Source organism: Bufo gargarizans, chromosome 4 (assembly GCF_014858855.1).
Source record: "Bufo gargarizans isolate SCDJY-AF-19 chromosome 4, ASM1485885v1, whole genome shotgun sequence".
Lineage (NCBI taxonomy): Eukaryota > Metazoa > Chordata > Amphibia > Anura > Bufonidae > Bufo > Bufo gargarizans.
The window spans coordinates 283,303,794-283,313,317 of record NC_058083.1 but is presented as its reverse complement, the minus strand read 5'-3'; the positions used below and the strand labels follow the sequence as shown (position 1 = coordinate 283,313,317).

The following is a 9,524-nucleotide window of genomic DNA, read 5'->3' as shown; positions in this document are numbered from 1 at the left end:
TCAGCTCGGACTCCATTCTGTGGCCCTTCACTAATAGCCCCCCTGCTACAGCCGGTTAGAGCCCATCATTTCTCCTTGTTGCCACTATGTGACAGCCAGGACACACGACATAAGGACAGGCAGCGTTACTAAAAACGCAGAGATGTGGGAATAGGCACAGGACATGAAGGAGCAGCGGCCCAGAGAATCTCCTCAGAAGTTCTGCTCCAGGATGAGGCGCCGGCATCATGTATCCGCACGTCCCCTCCCTCCTCCCGCTGTCCCCGTCTGTCTCTCCGCCTCCTCCTCCCCCAGCAGTGAGGGAGCTGGCTGCGCTGCTAGGAAGGGGAGTGTGCGCCGCTCCGGGCTGCAGCCTATTTTAGTCACGTCTTCCCGGCCGCTCGTCTTCAGTGACAAACTTTCCCGGGACGGCCGCTCTTCACAGCCAGGTAAGAAGCGGGGCTCAGCCCGAACTTCCCCTCACACTCTGCACGGGTCGCCTGTCGTGTGCCCCCCCGGGGGCTTCTCCTTGGTGTGCTGTGTAGAAGACTGCGCCATTTGCATTGGCTCTGGCAGTTCTTGTGACAAGTGCATGGCCGGGAGGAGAGCTCACCCCTCATGTCACCGTGTAACAGGAGAGGATATGCTAATATGTCATGGAGCTTCTCTAAACTTTCCCTGAGGAGATGAGCATCATGGATGCTGCCATGTCACTTCTCTAAGTTATACCTGGGGACCATTAATAACCCCGCATTGTCAGTAGGAGCATTACTAGAAAGATGGACTGAAAACGACCCACATGATAAGCGTATGTTCACACAGCGCGTCTTCTGCAGCAGATGCGGATTTATTGTGAAATGTGCATTGCAACTGGTGAAATCCGTAACAGAAATTTGCATGTTGCAAATTTTCGATTTGAACCATGGGTCAATTTACACTGCAGATTTTTTTTTTTGGGACATTTCTTAATATCTCATCCGCTATTCTAGAACCGTAAAAAGCTGCAGATTGGCTGCACGTAAATCCACATGGTTGTATCCCAGACTATAGGACTCTGGACTGGCCGTCTGTCTTATATCAACAGGGGCGAGCTGATGGGGTCAGGGAAGATCGGGCATGCCGAAATCCACATGGATGTATCCCAGACTATAGGACTCTGGGCTGGCCGTGTGTCTTATATCGACAGGGGCGAGCTGATGGGGTCAGGGAAGGATCGGGCATGCCGAAATCCACATGGATGTATCCCAGACAATAGGACTCTGGGCTGGCCGTCTGTCTTATATCAACAGGGGCGAGCTGATGGGGGCAGGGAAGGATCGGGCATGCAGAAATCCACATGCCCGATCCGTTATCTGTATGGGAGATAAGCTGCCTGGCAATGTCCCCCCCCCCCTCCATGTGGGACTTCCAATAATAGCCAAGTCAGTACTCGGCCATCATCAGGAGACCCCTAGCGGTGAATGGAGAGTGGCATGCATTGGATCCCCATTCACTTATATGCATTCTCTATCAAGCCAAGCATGCATATGTATGGGCGGATCGGGAGAGATAACTGTTCAGCGGGCAGTTTCTTCATGTGCCTTGCCAGCTTACAGTGCGTTCACACTAGCGTTTTTCTTTTCCGGCATAGAGTTCCGTCCTAGGGGCTCTACACCGGAGAAGAACTGATCAGGCATATCCCCATGCATTCTGAAAGGAGAGAAATCTGTTCAGGATGCATCAGGATGTCTTCAGTTCAGTCACTGAACAGCGCAGCGTGCATGCTGCGGTATTATCTCCATCCCAAATTCCGGATCAGTTGCTGCAATGCCGGATCCGTAATTGATTTACATTGAAATGTATTACTACCGGATCCGACATAAAAAATACTGCAATGCCGGATCCGTCCTCCTGGTTTCTGACATCCGGAGAAACGGATCTGTTCTTTCAATGCATTTGTGAATCGGATCCGCATGCAGATTGCCAGCGACGGAACTGCTTGCCGGATCACTCTGCCGCAAGTGTGAAAGTAGCCTAAAAGGGATTGTTCACCCCCCGTGACAGTAAAAAAATGGATCCTGTTGCATCATTTGTCATCCGTTTGAGCCATTTCCATCTGAGATCCGTTTTTTTAGATGGAAACAAAAGTACTGCATGCAGTTTTTTCCTGTGTAAAAAACGGATCTCAGGCGGAAATGGCTGAAACGGATGACAACTGATGCAACAGGATCCGTTTATTTACTGGATCCTGTTTTTTTTTTTTCCTCTAAGGGTACTTTCACACTAGCGGCAGGGGACGCATGCATGCAGTATTTTTAGTCCGGCCGCCTCTCAGTGGAACTCCGTCCCCGCCCCTATTATAGTCAATGGGGATGGAGTGGCAGTCCGGGGGCACACGTGAACTAGCGGCAGGACGGATCCAACAGGCTGTTCACCCGCCAGAACAGCCTGCCGGAGTCCCCTGCCGCTAGTGTGAAACTAGCCTAAATGGTGATGTTAAATGCACCCTTACCTGGTCCCAGCCGCTGGGTTTGGTCTCCATTGCTTTAGCGGTGACCTACTCCTCATACGTCACCCGTCACAGAACCCAGCAGCAAGGACCAGGTAAGGCTTCGTTCACATCACCGTTCAGCCTTTCCTGAAACGGGGCAGGAAAACAGAAAAGACGAATTCAGCACATAACTGAGCTGAACAGAGTCCACGGGCCCCATAGACTATAATGGGGTCCGTTAGGTTTCCGCTCAGAAGAAGATTTTTGAAGCGGAGACAAAAGTCCTGCGCGCACAACTTTTGATTGCGAACTAGAATAGGCATTTCTGTCATAGGGCTGGCTGTGTGCATTCCACAAAATGCAGAACGCACACGGCCGGTATCTGTGTTTTGCAGATCCGCAATTTGTGGACCACAATACACATACGGTCATCTGAATGAGCCCTTAGAGTTAGTGAACGAATAGTAGTGAATGGCAAATACGCATACAGCATAGCAGGGCAAACTACACTGTTTCTGGTAACTCAGGATTTTGCGTAACTCGCATTCACTGCTATGGGAGTTGCAGAAACAGCGAAGTGCAGCCTGCTTGGATATTTACCTAACTCCGCCTACTTGTGGCTGGGAATAACCCTTTAAGGCACCTATGTTTATTTGAGACATACATTCAAAATATACAATAAAAAAAGTGTTACTTTCATGAGGGTTTTTCCAATTTTAATACTCCATTAAAAGGGTTGCTGCAATTACACACTATAGGAAAAGGAATGCCATTGCTGCAGCGCAGATGCAAGGTGGCCGGGATGGGAGCTGCTGCGATTAGATTTCTATGCTCGCTCCCACAGTCCCGGCCACCAGAGAGGCTGGCGCTTTTTCCTATAGTGTGCAAGTGCGGCCACAGCTAGTCATAACTAGAGATGAGCAGTGTATAATGTGATGGAAAAATGAATCCAGCCAGCAAAGGAGGCAATGTGGACAATCACAATACATTAGTAAGTGCCTTTTATTAACTTGCTCTACATAATAAATGCCACTTGCTGAAGTGAGACAACAACTTTAAAGGATGTATAGAGCTGAGGACATGGGTTGCTAGATGGCCGCTAGAACATCCGCAATACCCAGTCCCCATAGCTCTGTGTGCTTTTATTGTGTAAAAAAATCAGATTTGATACATATGCAAATTAACCAACATATGCAAATTGTCCTGTCCCTGAGATGAGTCCAGCGTGAAGAAGCCCAGCACCGCCCCACATCCTTAGAATCTCCTCCTTGCTTCCCAACGTCAGAAAGCTAGAGCACCGTAATCTCGCGACTAGCGCATGCGCAGTGTCCTCATAGTGTTCCTTCCCTGTGCTGGCATCAGCCTCAGGTAACAAACTGCGCATGGGAGTGTTTGGGGGGAAAATGTCATACTCGACAGTGTGGCAATTTTTTGTTAGGCCGCCGGAGGAGGTGAACGTGGCCATTTGCTGAATTTGTGGGCAGAAGGTGAAGCGTGGCCAGGGTGCCAAGGTTGGAACCACTTCCCTGCGTCAACACATGCAGCGTCACCATAAAATGGCTGTGGTCCAGCCTGCCGCAGCAACCGGCGTGTGGGAGCCCAGTGGCACGGACCAAATTTCACACAGTCAAGGCTCCACCACCTCAGCCGAAGGGAGCTGTCTTTCCTTCCTATTATCTGATGCTCCTGCTCCACCTCCTTATCAGTCATTCCATCAGCAATTGATCACCGAAGCGATTGCCAAGAGACAACAGTATGCGTGCACTCATCCAACGGTGCAGAAACTGAACGTGCTCCTGGCCAAGTGGTGGACTCTGCACCTTTCAGAGAACTGATGGCTTGTGCCGAGCTGAGGTGGAGAGTCACAAGCCGTCATTTATTTGCGAAAAAGGCATTACCAGCCCTGCACACATGTAGAACAGAAGGTGGGCCAGTCCTTGAGCCTGTCGGTGTCTACCAAAGTGCACGGCAGCGCCGACGTGTGGAGCTGTAATACAGTCAGGTCCATAAATATTGGGACATCGACGCAATTGTAACATTTTTGGCTCTTAACACCACCACAATGGATTTGAAATTAAACAAACAAGAATTTCTTTAACTGCAGACTGTCAGCTTTAAGGGACCAAAAGTAATGGGACAGAATAATCATAAATCAAACTTTCACTTTTTAATTCTTGGTTGCAAATCCTTTGCAGTCAATTACAGCCTGAAGTCTGGAACGCATAGACATCACCAGACGCTGGGTTTCATCCCTGGTGGTGCTCTGCCAGGCCTCTACTGTAACTGTCTTCCGTTGCTGCTTGTTCTTGGGGCATTTTCCCTTCAGTTTTGCCTTCAGCAAGTGAAATGCATGCTCAATCGGATTCAGGTCAGGTGATTGACTTGGCCATTGCATAACATTCCACTTCTTTCCCTTAAAAAACTCTGGTTGCTTTTGCAGTATGCTTTGGGTCATTGTCCATCTGCACTGTGAAGCGCCATCCAATGAGTTCTAAGCATTTGGCTGAATAGGAGCAGATAATATTGCCCGAAACACTTCAGAATTCATCCTGCTGCTTTTGTCAGCAGTCACATCATCAATAAATACAAGAGAACCAGTTTCATTGGCAGCTATACATGCCCACGACATGACACTACCACCACCATACTTCACTGATGAGGTGGTATGCTTAGGATCACTCTGGTGAAGTCTTCTCTTGATTGTTGACTTTGACACACATACACCTACCTCCTGGAGAGTGTTCTTGATCTGGCCAACTGTTGTGAAGGGTGTTCTCTTCACCAGGGAAATAATTCTTCGGTCATCCACCACAGTTGTTTTCCATGGTCTTATGGGTCTTTTGGTGTTGCTGAGCTCACCGGTGCGTTCATACTTTTTAAGAATCTTCCAAATAGTTGTTGTGGCCATGCCTAATGTTTTTTCTATCCCTCTGATGGGTTTGTTTTTTTAGCCTAATTATGGCTTGCTTCACTGATAGTGACAGCTCTTTGGATCTCATCTTGAGAGTTGACAGCAACAGATTCCAAATGCAAATAGCACACTTGAAATGAACTCTGGACCTTTTATCTGCTCATTGTAATTAGGATAATGAGGGAATAACACACACCTGGCCATGGAACAGCTGAGAAGCCAATTGTCCCATTACTTTTGGTCCCTTAATAAGTGGGAGGCACATATGCAAACTGTTGTAATTCCTACACCGTTCACCTGATTTGGATGTAAATACCCTCAAATTAAAGCTGACAGTCTGCAGTTAAAGCACATCTTGTTCATTTCATTTCAAATCCATTGTGGTGGTGTATAGAGCCAAAAATTTTAGATTTGTGTTGATGTCCCAATATTTATGGACCTGACTGTATATGTTCTTTACAGCCCACTAAGTAAATGTGGTTCCTGCCCAGCCACACCAGCAACTTGACCAGGTGACGCCGCTTCCGCCTCCATGTTCTCGCGCTGTTGGTCCTGCGACAATGTCCGCCTCTGCCTCCTCATCCTCCACTGTGTCCTCAGCCTCCACTGCAGGGACAATTCACAGTGCCCCTCCAGCATACCACATGTGCAGGGCACGACGGTGTCACGTTGTTCTGCACTTCGTTTGCCTGGGCGATTGGAGTCACACAGGGGAGGAACTGCTCCGCGTCTTTCATCAAGAAATCGAATCCTGGCTTTCTCCTCGAAAACTCAAAATTGGAACCATGGTGACCGACAACGAGAAGAGCATAGTGTCAAGAAGGGCTGAGCCGTGCGCCATGCAAGTGTTCAGTCTGGTTGTAAAGCAGTTCCTAAAGTCTTCACCCCATGTGCAAGACACCCTGAAAATAGCCAGGAAACTCAGCGTACACAGCAAAGCAAACCCACCTTGAGCTGCAGCGGCAGAGCGGCTTCCCCCAACATAGGCTAATATGTGATGTTTCCACCCATTGGAATTCCACCCTCCATATGTTGGACTGATTATATGAACAGAGAAAGGCCATAAACAATTTCTTGATGATGCAGGCGGACAGAGGTACTCCCCTGTGTAACTTCGATGTTAGTCAGTGGCAGCTCATGCGTCACAACTGCCATTTGCTCGGGCCCTTTGAGGAGGCCACTTTATTTGTCAGTCGCCAGGACTACGGGATCAACAACGTCATTCCACTGCTTCATGTCCTGGAACAGATGCTGCTAAATGTGTCTGGACAGGGGACAGGAGACGTGGCGACTATATCTCACCGCCACATGAGCCCTGTGGGGGCTTAACTAGAGGAGGAGGAGGGCATTCGAGCACAAGCAATATGTAGAGAAATGGGTGGTTTTTCTACACAGGTGACAGGAGAGCAGGAGCATCCAGAGGAGCCACAGGGCGACGAGGAAGACAAGGCAGAGGACCCAGACACACTGTGGCAATATGCAGTGGAGATGGAGGCAGGGAGTCCCTCCGAGTCACTTGCGCAAATGGCCCGATGCATGCTCACTTGCTTGTGTACTGATCGGCCGAATTGTCACTATTCGGCAGAGGCATAACTACTGGCTCTCCACCATGTTAGACCCTCGCTACCGGTCGAAAATTGTGGCCTTTTTTACACCTGCTGAGAGGGAGGACAAATTGAAATACTATCGAGACATCCTATGTAGTCGGCTGCTGCCTATGTGCGCCATCGCCCATGCTCACGCAGGTCTGCCCTGGGGGGCCCTCTGCGCTCACGTTCCACTGCCATGGCTGCTGGGGGGGGGGGGGGGGGGGTGGAGCAGTACCAGCTCCATCAGCAGCAGCTTAAAGGGATTCTGTCACCTCCCCTAAGGCAAAAAACGATTTAAAACCAGCCATGCAGCACAGCTTACCTGGATTAGGCTGTGCTGTTCAATCTTGAAATCCGTCCAGCAGTTAGTTCAAAAAACGAGTTTGATCAATGAGGAAATGCGTCCTGAAGGTGCCCAGAGGGGCGTTTTTTTCTTCTGAGAGAGCCCAGTCCCGCCCCTTTTTCAGTGCCCAGCCCGCCTTCCTTTTACTTCCTAACCGCCGCCCCCAGCCTGCCACAGCCTCTCCTGCCTCTCCTCCCCCTCCCTCTTGCCGAACGAAGTCTCGCACAGGCGCAGTACCCACTGAGGGCTGCGCCTGTGCGATCATCAGGAGACTGAGGGCGGCAGCTTCATCTTCGTCACTGGGCATGCGCCGAGCCCAGTGACGTCCGATGCTCGCTCTTCCCTCAGTCAGCAGGGAAGAGCGAGCATCGGACGTCACTGGGCTCGGCGCATGCCCAGTGACGAAGATGAAGCTGCCGCCCTCAGTCTCCTGATGATCGCACAGGCGCAGCCCTCAGTGGGTACTGCGCCTGTGCGAGACTTCGTTCGGCAAGAGGGAGGGGGAGGAGAGGCAGGAGAGGCTGTGGCAGGCTGGGGGCGGCGGTTAGGAAGTAAAAGGAAGGCGGGCTGGGCACTGAAAAAGGGGCGGGACTGGGCTCTCTCAGAAGAAAAAAACGCCCCTCTGGGCACCTTCAGGACGCATTTCCTCATTGATCAAACTCGTTTTTTGAACTAACTGCTGGACGGATTTCAAGATTGAACAGCACAGCCTAATCCAGGTAAGCTGTGCTGCATGGCTGGTTTTAAATCGTTTTTTGCCTTAGGGGAGGTGACAGAATCCCTTTAAGTCTACTGAAGAAACTATTCACCAGCAGCAGCAGCTAGACATAGAGCAGAACCTTAGCTAGCAGGTTGTGTCATATTTGAAGTGCACCCTGCCACCCCACATCTAAGATCCCCTGGACTACTGGGCATCCAAACTTAATTTGTGGCTAAAACTGGCCGAGTTTGCCCTCGACAGCAGTGTGGCTTCAGAGCGGGTGTTTAGTGTGGCGGGGCCATAGTTACCCCAAGAAGAACTTGCCTGTCCACCCAAAATGTGGAGAAACTGACCTTTGTGAAGAGGAAGCAGGCTTGGATCAGCCAGGATTTTAAAACACCAGTGCCTGATGCATCAGACTAGATCATCCATGGTGCCACACCAACACTTTAACAAAAGAGACCCGTTTCTTATGGCTACCTGCTTCAGCTACTATTCTGATGCTGCCACCACCTGATGCCACATCTGCTGCCAGTGGCTCCTACCATCTTCCGCTGGTACTGGTATTGCCCCCACCTCCACACTCTGTCACTGGGCCACTCCGTGGTCTCCTCATGCTGCTGCCACCTTACCAGTCTGTCATTGGGCCACTCTGTGGACTTCTCATGCTGTTCCCACCCTCCTCACTACATGACTAGGCCACTATTTTGCCTTTTCTGATCTGTAAGAAGGAAGGAAAAATGAGACGCACAACGGATCCTGTCTATGTAGCAGCTGTAAGGCCTTATGACATGGTCCCTAATTTTGCATCAGAATTGGCTTATGATTTGGTAGCCAAAAGCAGGAGTGGGTAGAAAAACACAGAAAACATGCAAATATTCCATTCACGTGTCATTGAAAACATGCAAATATTCCATTCACGTGTCATCTCTGTTTTGGATCCACTCCTGTTTTTTTTTTTTGGGGCTTTAGCAATACTGATGGATTACTGACCAAATGCTGACCGAGTGAAGGCGGATGCTCAACAGACAGGATCTGTTTTTTGGGTGTTATTGTTCTGATGGATCAGAGGAAGGCCAAAATATTCAGTGATGTCAACACAAACTTACTGCTGACACCATCTCCACTCTGTCCGGGGGGCTCTACTTGTATAGGCATTTCATTGAACAGGTTCTGTAGACATCTATGTGGAATCAGCTGACGACGATGTAAAAGGAGTGCGCTTCTTCTTGACGCTAACATCGACCTTTAAGGCTGAGTTCATACTTGAGTTATTTGGTCAGTTTTAGCCCCATAACCGCCCAAATAAGTGAAGCGTGCAGTGATTCTAAGAGGGACGCCTGTCATCTGCATGTCATACTGACTCACAGTATTATTTCACTACCAAAGCAGACTCCCTATGAGTGTTATTGCAAGGCACAGTGTTCTACACCACTATAAAGGCTGTCTGCAGCAAGGAAATAGCGTTTTTAACGCGATACTACACAGTATACCGAGCCTGCTGCTTCTGCTCCGTACACTGTATAATTAGC

At 49.6% G+C, this 9,524-nt stretch overlaps 1 protein-coding gene across 3 annotated transcripts in view; it reads left to right on the top strand.

Moving 5' to 3' along the window:
- The first annotated feature begins 287 nt into the window (after positions 1-287).
- The window catches only part of BVES (blood vessel epicardial substance), a 121,875-nt gene continuing 112,638 nt past the window's right edge, over positions 288-9,524 (top strand). For all 3 annotated transcript variants that reach the window (XM_044291611.1, XM_044291612.1, XM_044291613.1), the window contains exon 1: positions 288-428. The gene's annotated coding sequence lies outside the window, so the exon portion shown is untranslated. The remainder of the gene's footprint in view (positions 429-9,524) is intronic.